The sequence below is a fragment of the Phoenix dactylifera genome, chromosome 5, assembly GCF_009389715.1.
Source record: "Phoenix dactylifera cultivar Barhee BC4 chromosome 5, palm_55x_up_171113_PBpolish2nd_filt_p, whole genome shotgun sequence".
In the NCBI taxonomy this organism is placed as follows: domain Eukaryota; kingdom Viridiplantae; phylum Streptophyta; class Magnoliopsida; order Arecales; family Arecaceae; genus Phoenix; species Phoenix dactylifera.
In genome coordinates this window covers 7,652,648-7,664,959 of record NC_052396.1, presented here as the reverse complement: position 1 = coordinate 7,664,959, position 12,312 = coordinate 7,652,648, and the positions used below count along the sequence as shown (strand labels likewise).

Below are 12,312 nucleotides of genomic sequence, written 5' to 3'. Positions count from 1 at the left end.
GATTCTTAGCTTCCACATGGAACCAGGGTGTTTGTTATAAAATTTGTCACTGCAGCATGCTCCTGACACTTGTTTCTCAGCTCAACAGAAGGAATAAAGTTCAATTTTGCATGCCACACACTGACCTTCTATTTTCTTGTTTATATTTACTAATCATTTTAATGTCGAGGAAAAGAATGCATACTGAAAAATTCTTGGATAAAGAAGAGGCCAAAGTAACTGCACTAAACATGGATAAGAGATTGCAAGAATAAAGCAATCGAGGTACAGCAAGCTGTTGACAACCTTCCATTTTTTAGAGATGTTTCTTTCTTTCTTTCTTTTCTCTTTTTCTTGGTGAGGACAACGGTAGACATGCTACCATTTCTAATCTGACTTTGGAATCATTTTTTTAAGCAAGTGCTGAAGAGTGGTATGCCAACCAAGATAGGCTATGTTTACCTGATCATAGTTTAAATCTTATATGCATGCCCTCTTGAATGTTCAAACTTCAAATAATCTTGGAGAGTTATTACAGGTGTTAATGCTCCACATTAACTTTTATCATAATTACTAATAACGGTTATTATAATAAATGACGTTATGATCTGCAAAAGGCCAATCCATGGCTAAATTATGAAGATTATTGCTTTCCTTAAATATTATAAAAACCTTGTTATGAAGTTAAAAATGCTGAAATATTAGTTGTTTCCTTCTTATCCATAAACCATCCACCTGTTCCCTTGGTTGTGCTGCAGGAATATCATGTCATCCATGTTCCCTGAACTGATAAGCGTGTACAAAACAGGCTTGAGCAAAGATCTAGACATCCAAGAACCACAGCAAAATTTTGAATATTGTCTCTTAGCAACCATAGCCCACAATTTGGTGTGGAACATTACCATCATCATATGTTGCAAAAGATTTGTCGAACATTTTTTTGTTTTTCTTTCGAATGCAAAATGGAGGAAGTAAGGAACTTTCCCCATGATTTATTAGAACAGGATCTGTCGAACTTAGCAAGCATGCTGCTGAACATTTTGAAAATTATATCCAGATCATTGTTGTTTTCTATCCATGGTATCTCATAAGAAAAGTAACCGAAGCTTAATACGTGGTCTGATTTGCTCATAGGCTACCTTTTTGCGCATCCTCAATAAAAGCAAGCCCTGCAAAGAGAACATAAAGCAGACCAACTTCCTGAGGTGATGCTCTGTATTTAGATAGAAAGGAATTTACTAGATTCTTCAGAGCACTCTTCAAAGAATAACTATATCCCTTCTGAGAGTTCCTTTGCTATTAAGAAAGAAGTGGAATATATGCAGGTGCAAGGATTGGATGGAGGTGACAATTTTGTGCTTTAGTCAGTAAAAGAGGGCTTGGATAACCAACAGTTCATTGAGAAAACCTGGTAGACATCACTGTTTATGGATCCCTAAGTAATCCTAAAAATGCTTTCCAATAAGACAGGATGGTGGAGAAGGAAATTGGAGAGGAAAGGCAAGGGACTCAGTTATCACCTATCACTTTTACTTGATTCTGGCATGCACATGGTCGTCCTCGTACCAGCTGCAAACACGAAAGGAGGTTGGATGGCCCTTCAAATGCCACTGTTGATGTTGTTATTGTTGTATTTCTTGTTGTTTCAATTTTTCTTATTCATACATATTCATATACACATTCCAAGCTTTGGAAAACGCACATGATCTTTTTTTTATAAAAAAAAAATATTGAACTATGTGGAGTAAATTTATTAGGATTAGATTATAAAGTAATGTTTAATGATTAGTGAAAGAAATAAAAATTAAAAGTACAAACGATGAGCCATGGAAATTAGAATCTATGTCATCAATCATGATATACTATTATAAATATCTAGAAACCAAAATCATCATGCCTATATCTCAAGTTAGTGCAAAAATGAACCATTAAAATTTTGTTAATGTACTAAAATATAAAATAGTTATGCAAATTAAGAATTCATTAATCTTGGCATCTACTTGATCTATGAGTTAGAGATCTCCAAAACTTCTTCAACTTTACATATTTTCAGATGTGCAGACCAATATTAAATATGTATTTCTAATTTGGATAGCCTATCATTGGTTTCAAAATGTTAAAAATTTTATTAAAAATTTATCATATGATGTGCAATCCAGCTCTATTTACTAAAAACATGAGTCGAAAAGGAAAGGTGAGACTTCTACTAAATCTTTTTTTAGGAACTTCATCTATGTAATGCATATGATGGATTTTCTCAAATAAAAGAGGCAATTGTTATGGTGCACCTTTATATTATTTTATAAAAAGTTAAGATGTCATATAACAGCAAGATTTTTTTTTTTTTTAAGGAAACAGATCTATTTTATAACCGCTAGCGGTTGGACTGGAAGGGACAGCTACTATCCCAACACTGTTCCATCACTCATCATCCAGTAATACAAAAGAGTAATGCAGCATAGACTGCAAAAAATCCAAACTTGAGTTACCACCAGATCACCTAATACCAGCAAGTACAAACCCCCTCATCCACCATGACATAGAGGAAAGAATTTGTAATTACTGTTATACCAGAAAGCTAACAATACAACATATTCGATGGCATCTTATATAACCAACCATACTGAAACTATATTATGGGATTCTACTACAGCCGATCTACCGCCTCAATTTTCGAATAATCTATTTTATATAGAATTATACAGCTGATCTATACTCGAATGGTGTATTTTTTTTCCGATCTACCAAAGAAAATGGAAAGAACATTGTCAGCAGGAACAGAAGCTGGTCATCCCTTCAGGTACAGTGGATCCAGAAATTAATCATGGATCCAGAACTTAATCAAGCCTACCGAGTCCCTTCAGAACAATCAGGCTAGGCAAAATTTCAGGGGTACAAGTATCTTTATATGACATCATAGCGTGACACACTTTTCTTTTGAGCCTGACAGAGAATGCTCGAGTTTCCATGAGATTGAAAGAACAACACGGAAAACAACAGTCCTAACTTCATATTTTGTACACAGGATTGGTTAACTTTAAATACAAGGATACAGTTTCGGTTAACTTTATCTACTCGACAATGTGTGCTAAGGTCGCCAACCAGCGGATTATATTAGACTTAGAGTCAAAATTCTCAAACTATCAGATCATTAAAAATATATATTTGCATATATTATAAAATATTAAAAAATATATTTTAATTTATGTAATTCATAAATTAAAGTCTAAATAGGTCTAGGTCAATAAAATAAGTCCCAGCTTGAGCGTGGATCAGTTTCAGATTAAGCATCCTTGACTTAGCAAATCAAGTTTAGTTCAAATCTAAAGATCTTAATATAATATATATATATATATATTGGTAAACAATATACAAACTCTAGCCGACCCAACCCGCCAATTGGCATTCTGAAGGCTGTTAAGAGTTAGAATCTGATTGTTTGATCATAAAACTTTTGAGAGAAAAGCATACAAGACTAAATCGTATCATCCTGTAAATCATCACTGATAATATGATTACAAAAATTAATCAGGTTTGGATTTTAAAATTATAACTGAATTTATAAAAAAAGATTTAAGAATTAAGATTAAAACAAATGGGTTTACTAGGTCATGGTTCTCAAAAAGTCTAATGAACTTTAGATATAGTAGTCTCTTCTTCTTTTTTTCTCCCAATCGAGGCCTAAGCCTAAATTGCTACATTAATTATTCTTTGAAAAAATCAGGAATCAAGTCAAGATTGATCACCTGATGAATTATCTAATATTCACTGAACAACAGCAATATGGATATCTGTTTAATGTTAGCTGATGTGTTATGTAAAGCAAAACAAATAACTGAAGCACTCAATCACCTGATGAATGATTTAATATTCACCGAACAGCATAAATATGGACATCTGTTTTATGTTAGCTTAAAGTAAAACAAATAACTGAAGCACGTCAATTTGTTATAGGCGTCACCTCTTAACTTAGAAAGAGACAGCCAAAGTTTAATATTCTGCAAGCTTAAAACTTGAAAAACAAAACGTTTTTTGAGGCGTAAGGGAGGCAAAAAGCCACCAAGAAATTTTTTTATTGAAGAGAAAAAAAGCTACTTACAAAATTACATAAAGGAGGGAAGGATCAGCGAATGTTACAGCCCAGTACCTATATCTTCCTAAAACAAAATTTCCATCCAACAGGAAAAACTCCAATCCTGCCAAATAAAATAACATACTTGGCCTACAAACAAATGAAAACCCATTATTTACTATTTGGAAACCACTTAATATCAAGAAAGTAAATAAAAAAATTACAAATATGAACCTATAGTAATTTATTAAGTTTGTTCTAGGCCTCTAAGCTGTGGCCACCCAAGCCCAACCTCCAAGACACCATCTATTTTAACAATATTCTAAAGTGTCTTCGACCTCTCCATCCATTAGATTTTTTTATTTTACTTATAGTCTTTTCGTTTCAATAGAAATACTGGTACCATAGACATGCGTGTTGACCCCATCCACTGCCAAAAGTCTTCACACACAGCACCTTCCTAGTTTTCCCAATCAACGCTACTAAAGCTGACTTGATTTCCCTCACCACCAACCCCCATCATAACCTTCCTTTCCACGAAAAGCATCACAGTCCCCCCCATCTCCATTTGCCCCCCCCATCTCGTTCGAATTAGGAAATCACCAGGCCAAATTTCCCCCTTTTTTCACTCCTTTTTTAACGAATTCGACAACAGAGACTAATTAACAGAAATAAAGCTATCAATCCACACATAAGAAGAATAAGACCAAGCAGCCCAAAATCCATTCACATAACATGATTTACAAGCACAAAGAGAATAAAAAGAACAAGAAGAAGAAAAAAAAATTCTAGCCGTGAAAGGCATTAAAGATGAGAATTATATATAGTGGAAGAAAAAGACAGACAAGCTCATGTATATACCGATCCAGGCCGCGAAGAACCCTAACCCTAACATCCGAACCGATCAACGGGGGGCTGCGGCTGCGGGACGGGCGTAGGCGGGCGGAGGGAGGGGGCGGGGCGGGGAGGCGAAGGGGATGCTTCTGAGCATCAGGAAGCGCATCCGGCGGGGGAAGGGGGCGTCGTTGAGCAGCTGCTCCAGCACCCTCGCCACCAGCATCGTGTACTCCTGCAGCAGCTCCGCCACTATCGCCACCAGTATCATCTTTCCTTCCTTCAAACTCGAACCCTCCTCGACGATGGTTACAGAAAGCGAGATATAGTCTCCTTCACAAACCTTACGGCGGACGTTCTTAGGGATTTTTTGGGGGGCAATCCGTATTTATAGGGATTCACAGAATGATTAAAAGAGGGTGGGTTACGGTGGGCTCTGCTCCTGGGATTACGTGAGGGTCTAGAGCGGTTTGGCGGCCGCGGGAGCTTAAAACCGGTGGGCTCCGGCCAAAACCGGTGAGGGTTAAAAAGCCAGAGCCCCGTCCTCGGCCTTATCCCATCACTGAGATCCCATCACCGTCCACTATCGTACACGTATGTCGGTTGAGGACCTTGAGGCTGGTAGCCTCGGAGCTGGGTGAGGGGGTGAGAGTTTGCTTAATCTCATGGGAAGGTGACTCTAGCTTGGTCGTACTTAAGTTGGATTCGCGTGACCGCATTAGGCTGCGGTTTTATATTTCCTGAGGCTGGGGTTTCATACTTTCATGGTGTTGATCCGCTTGCTATCAAGGATAATCTTTTCGGCCGTTGAACCGCTCTTGGATGCCAGAGTAGTCAGAAATGTAACAAAATAAAATAAATATGTTTAGTTGAATGATCATGTACTAAAATTATTGAATAGCTAATGAATCAATCTAACTACCAGAAAGCATGCACAAAGCCGAATAAAATAGAAAAATATGCGATAAGTATGCTTATATATGTGGTACTTCATGATTGGACTCATCCAGCAGCCGAATGGCCAATCTAATTCAACCAATAATTAGTATCATACAAAATTTTTGTAGGGAGCTCAGTAGTCATTGATTGCTTTATCAAGTCTACCATGTATTTTGGAAGAACTCTTTTGCGCAACCACAAGATAGTTGGTACTTTCTTCTGTAAGAGACTAGTTTATCCTTAAGAAAAAAAAATAAAACAAAAGTTCAATGGATCAATTTATTTGGAACGAGTCCCATGAATTAGGTGATGTCACATTAATGAAAACAATTGACTCAATTAGTTATCTCATAGGACTTGTCCTATTAATACTCCATATAGTTATCCTCTTAGAAAAAAGTTGGCCTTCGCCTCTGGGTCGTCTTTTTTAATAGTGCAAAGGAGAGAGCATGGCCTAATGATGAATACAGTGAGGAATATAAGATGAAGTTATAGTGCCAATGACCAGATTTCTCTCATCTTAGAGAGCATCAGTAGACAGTGCTACTAGATGAGGGCCTCAGGGTAGTGCTGAGGTCTAGAAGAGAATCCATTGTTTTGTCAGAACAACCCCAACTGAGGAAAGGACTGGTTATTCTGGCTACTATAGTTGCAACTGTAGATTTCTTGTTCAGGAACAACCTTGTGTTTCTCTCTTTTAAGATTTGCCAGCAAATAGCTAAAACTAATTGGTCCCAAGTCCTAATCTTAAGTTTGAATATGTTATCCATTCAGTCCAAAAGGAGTGCAGGGACCCAGATAGACTTGGTGAACTTGCAGTGGAGCAGTAGATTAATCGACTCAGTATCACCTTCACAAGGAAATACCCTTTTCTTGCAAGCACTTCCTCAGTGCGCTCGTGAGCTTACTGAGGTTCTTTCTCCCCTTCATTGTTGTGGTTGTTAGGCAAATCAAGCTTCCAACTGCTTCATTTCCATTGAGAGTACACCCCGGCATTCTTCCTAGGAATTACTAAGTACAACTTGAAAAAGAGAAGAATACTTGCTGTTGCTGGAAATTGGACCCGGGGGCCGCCGCGAAGCCGGGGAAGGAGGAGCTCCGCTGCTGCAGGGGGCGGACGGCGGTGCGCCGGCCGGCTGCGTCCTCCACCGCGGGGGACGTGCGAGCGTCCGAAGAGGGGTGGTGCGTCCAGTCCTGTCCTGTCCTGCAAAAAAGCCGGTGGCCGGGCTCCCCGGCGCCGGCCCTCCGATGCCTAAGTCAGAGGGGGCAAATATGTGGAGAGAGCGGGGGGGAGAGTATGTGGAGAAGACAAAGAGAATCTCGTGTTCAATTGTGTCTGTGCTGTTTTCTTCCTTTTTCCCCCGGTCTAGGAGGGTTCTCTCCAGCTCCGGATTTTTTCTCTAGTTTTTGGTCCTCTCTCCCTTTTCCCTCCAGGTTTCCTTTTATAGGAGGATTTTTGTTACCTGGGAGGTGACAGGAGGTTTGTCCTGTTTAGTAATAATTGGGCACGATTTGGCCCATTAATGGCGTAATGGAGAACGGGACCGGATCAGACCGGAATCAGGGAGTTGTCACGGTCGATCGGACCTGTTGGAGTGGTTGAACCGCCGGCTGTGGTGGGCCTGGGGTCCGTGGATGGTAAGTGCATTTATTACCGAATGAACCGGCGGTCAGGGAGAGCCATACGTTCTGATGGTTCAGTGATCCAGAGATCGTCTTGGGTCGTGTTCATTAAATGCCTGAGTGCATCGGAGACTTGAGGGAGTCTCATGCATTAATGGCAGGTCGTGCCGAACGCCTGAGGAGATCTTATGCCTTGATGGCTTGGAGATAGTGGCAGGTCGCAAGCCGTAGGAGTTGTCAAGTCCCTTGGACTTTAGGCGGAGGTTGAACATTTGGTTAAGGCATCGGCTCGGCAAGGGTGCCGAGCCGAGCTGATCGCCCAATGGGGCGCCCTGTGGCGGGGCTGCTTTGAGTACTCCTGGTCGGCGCCCTTTAGGCGAGCACCTTCTAGCAGAGCGCCTCGGCGCTGTCTTTGGTCGGCACTTTCTAACCGAGCAGCTTATTTTGGTTGGGCACCTCTTGGCGCGCACTCTGGTCGGCGCCTTCTAGTCGAGCGCCTTCCTGGTCGGCATCCTTTGGCCGAGCAGCTTTCTGGTCGGCGATCTTTGGCCGAGCAGCTCTCCGTTCGGCACTCTTTGGCCGAGCAACTTTCCGGCTGGCGCTCTTCGGCCGAGCAGCTCTCTGGTCGGCACTCTCTGACCGAGCAGCTTTCCGGTCGGCGCTCTTTGGCTGAGCGCCTCCGTGGATGTATGACTTGGGGTTTTTCCCCCAACACTTGCCATCCCCCATTTTGAATGCCTACCAATTCCAAAAGAGCTTTTCCCCGTATAGGAGATAGTCTCGCATATGATTTCCTGACTCTAGGTCCCAATAATCTGCTAGTATAGTAGGATGGACATGGCAATTCCATGCCCATATTGCTAAGAGTGAGCTTCTCATGTCTTCTAGCTAGGCAATTGAGCAGAGAAGAAACCCAATCAATCCAGAGTTTAGAAAAGCGTCTAGCTGCCAACAAGTTGAGCAGAAATCTCCAGTCAAGTTTATCAAACGCTTTCTCAAAATCTAATTCGCAAAGAGCCCGCTTCTGCCAGAGTTCTTGCAATGCATCACAACTTCATGCACTGACGAGAAATTCTCAAAGGTAAAACGTCCTTGCATGAAGGTTTATTGTCCATCATTAATCGGGTTTGGATGTGCTCTCTCCTTCTAGAAGCGAGAACTTTGGTCTTTGATTGAAAGGGAGGCGTGGCCGCCCAAGAAGCGAGAACTTCGGCGGTAACTTTTTGGGCTCGTTTGGTTCGCAGGAAAAGGAGGGGGGAAAGTGTGGTCAACGGGAAAGTAATGAAATGCCTCTTGTTTGGTTGGAGTTTTCAAAGGAGAGAGATGGGAAAGTTGTATTCCCATGGGAATATGATTCCCACATTTCATGGGAAAGTCTTTCCCATGAGAAACATGGGAAAGTTACTTTCCCATGAGGTGGGAATCACTCCTCTTTTATTTTTTCCCAAAAAGACCCTTCAGCATTAAAGAAGCATTAAAGAGGCATTAAAGACCTAATTTTTATTAAGGACATAATAGGAATTATACATAACTTTCCTAGGAAAGTGGATGGTCAACCAAACATAAGCACTTTGGAAATTTGTCATTTTCCCATGGTTAACCAAACATGCCAAAAGTACTTTCCTAGGTATCCTCTTCCTAGGAATCTGATTCCCAGGAATCATATTCCTAGGAGGGAAAATACTTCCCGCGAACCAAACGAGCCCTTTGTTCTCCATTCAGTAAACTTTATCGGTCTGAAGTGCCTCCAGGAACAGGGCACAAGTATGCATAATTTAGGCAGGAAACATGTAGCTTCCCTTCATGAAAGTGATCAAATAGAATGAGGAGGTCTTTCTGTAAGAAGTCCTACAAATGTTGAAACAATATCATCAAGTAACCATCCGGACCTGGGGCCTTGGTGCTGCCAAGGCTGAAGACCGTCTTCTTAAGTTCTTCGGCCATGTAAGGGTGCAATTAAACTCTGCAGGTTGTGAGTTTCATTGCCATGCAACAGTTGCCATGCAAGGTGAACTCATGATTATCATGTTGCAAGTTTGCTTGATTCAGCACTCTGAAAATTCTTGGTTTTTTGTCGCCGTTATGGGGCCACTACAGTTTTGGCTCTTGCTTTCAAAAATTTGTATTGAAAATAAGATTTAAATTATTTGTTCTATTCATGGCACTCATGTGCTTAATTTATTTATAATTGAGCCTTTTGACTTAGGGGACCAGATATAGTAGAATGTAACAATAAAATTTTATGATTATAAAAAAAATACTAGAGACTAGATACACTATAATACAATAGTAAAATTTTATAATTTGATATATATACTAAATTTGAATATAATATTTAGATCTTATAATCTATAGGGATTACACTGAGGTGATATATTAAAATTATATGTGCAATATGCAACAGCTGTGGTATCCAAAATTATGCAGGATTATTTTGGATTTTTATTATGTTTAGAATAAGTGGCACCTTTTTTTTTTTTTTTCATCATAAGCCTTTGGCTTAAAAGTCCCCTTGGAGCTCCAGCTTTCTCGGATGCCCATCCTGCCTACATCTTGAAGGATTTCTAGGGCATTGAGCAATTGTCACTGGTAACGGCCTCCAATTCATGTCCCTTCAGCCATCAATGTTGATGACTCATGAGGTTGGACTTTCAATGTCAGCACGTCACGTACCGCAGCACTGTTTTGTTTGGCAGCAGTCGTTTTGAAGTAAAAGCCTCTCCTTTTCGCGAGAGCCGCTGATTTTTTTCTGGAAACAATATCAAATCATCCTCTATTACGTGGGATATTTGTCATGATCATATGATGGAGTCTCCGTCTTTAGGTCAAGTCTCACAACAGTATAACGAAAGATAAGGAGAGGGCGATGTTTCCCTCATGGACTTCAGATGAAGAGATAGGAGACTTTTTCACCAAAAAAAAAAAAAAAAAGAGATAAGAGACAGCGTCCCATCGTTTTGTCCGGCGCTTCATGTGAGTAGGACAAGTCTGATAAACTGGATAAATACAAATTAAACAACGGCTATCATTCGGAGGCATGCGGCACCGCTTGGCGAATTCTGTGTGCTAGAATTTTCCGCCGAATCCTGGACTATTGACTGTGGAGGTGACCGAGTATGTGAGTTCAGCACAGTGGTTATCCCAGGGTTTGCTCGGAGTGATCATGATTCGGCCATGTTCGTATTTCTCCTCGATCATTCAAATCAGGTTTCTTTGTTATTGGAATAGGTGAATTCTTATAGATCTATCCCCCGAAGAAACCGGACATGATAATTTTTCATCATCCGGCTCGAGCAAGAACAAGAGTACATCGAACCCATATGAAGTCTTACCATGAGCGGATTGTATCCATTGGGCAAATATGGGTTCGATCAAGATTTGTTAAATACTTGTAGGCCCTTATGGTAGGCTTATCATGCTGCTTACGAATTAGGCGAGATGAAGCTCACCGTTGATCCATAAAATATACAGATTACTAGAAAAGTTAGGCTCTCATCATGCCTCACCCAGAAAGACAAACATAGCTGTTGATTGGATGGTTTCATATGTGACCGACCACTTCAGTAGTTTTATCTTATGGACAGTGAGTTTGTGCCAAGATTTTTATGTAGGCTTCTGCTTTTTAATTTTGTTGGCCACATTTGCACTCAGTGTGTGTGGGCCGTGGTTATATCAAAAAAAAAGATTTCTCTTTTTTTTATCTTTTCTGTAACCAAATTTAATTAGTTTAAATAAAGAATGGTTATTGTCCATTCAAAACAACTTATGAGTTATGATTGCAAGTTATTTTATACTTAATTAAGATAATTATAAGTATCCTAAATTGCAGACATGGTATTCTTATAATGCCACAAAAGCCTAACAAAAATACCACAATAATTCCCGGTGTAACTTTAAGTGGCATTTTTTACATTTCGCAGGCATTTTTTTGGCATTTTTTTTTTTGTCGTAGTTTCCATGATCTTTTTTTTTTACTGGTATATACTAAATAACTAAAATGAGTTAACAACTCCTACAAACAATATTTATGAACTAAGATTGTTCCATCTAAATTTTCTGCATATCGCCTGCTAACCAAGCACATGGCCTTGTTCTTCTTTTTTTTTTTTTTGTGGTTCTTTTGAAGTGAAAAAAAGAGAGGAGGTGCCACCAAGGTGGTAGCATTGTTGGAACGGGGTTTTGCTTCCACCAGCGTGGTCCAAGTTCGAAACACACGGGCATCGATTAAATGTTGAGGACCGGATGCTCTCCGCCCGGACACGCTCGGTGGGAATACTATCTGGTCTAGCTAGCACTGAGGTGGCGCTGGGATGACGTACTCATACGTAGGATGACCCACGGGTCAGAAAGGGTATGAGCAAAATTTCTACCCACATCGAACATTCCCTGGTGGAAGGGGGGCCAGAGGGGCCCAGTAGAGGCTGCTACGCGGGTGAGGTTTCCTCCCCCCCCTCCCTTTTTCCAGCAAAAAAAAAAAAAAAGAGTTGAGGTGATTTTGTATGATCAACCAAACTTGATTGTCGGGTTGATTCTCCCACATCATGACCACATATCGTGCTAAGATATATCGGATCAACTACATATCATGCCTTCATTGAAGCAGGCCTTATTTGCTTGCAACTACTACATTATACATAGAGTATTAATTTAGGGCTCCATCTAGATTCGCCTCAACCTGAAAATGTCTAAACCACTCATTTGCTTGGTTAGAATTTATATATAATGATATGACTATGGGAGAACCATAACCTAATCAACTTAGCCAAACACATGCCAGTAGAGCACAACACCAATTTAAGTTGGGTTGGTCTGTGGAAATCCTGACACATAGGTAAGTTGGTTCAGGTTAGAGTTAGAAGATACAT

The 12,312-nt window shown here is 40.3% G+C and overlaps 1 non-coding gene across 1 annotated transcript; it reads right to left on the bottom strand.

Annotated features, from left to right (window-relative positions):
* Positions 1–808: 808 nt before the first annotated feature.
* On the bottom strand, positions 809–5,496 carry LOC103702767. Its single transcript, XR_005511965.1, has 2 exons — positions 4,913–5,496; positions 809–1,148 (listed from the first exon to the last, which is right to left on the bottom strand). It is a non-coding gene; the product is annotated as an uncharacterized LOC103702767 (transcript).
* Positions 5,497–12,312: the final 6,816 nt, after the last annotated feature.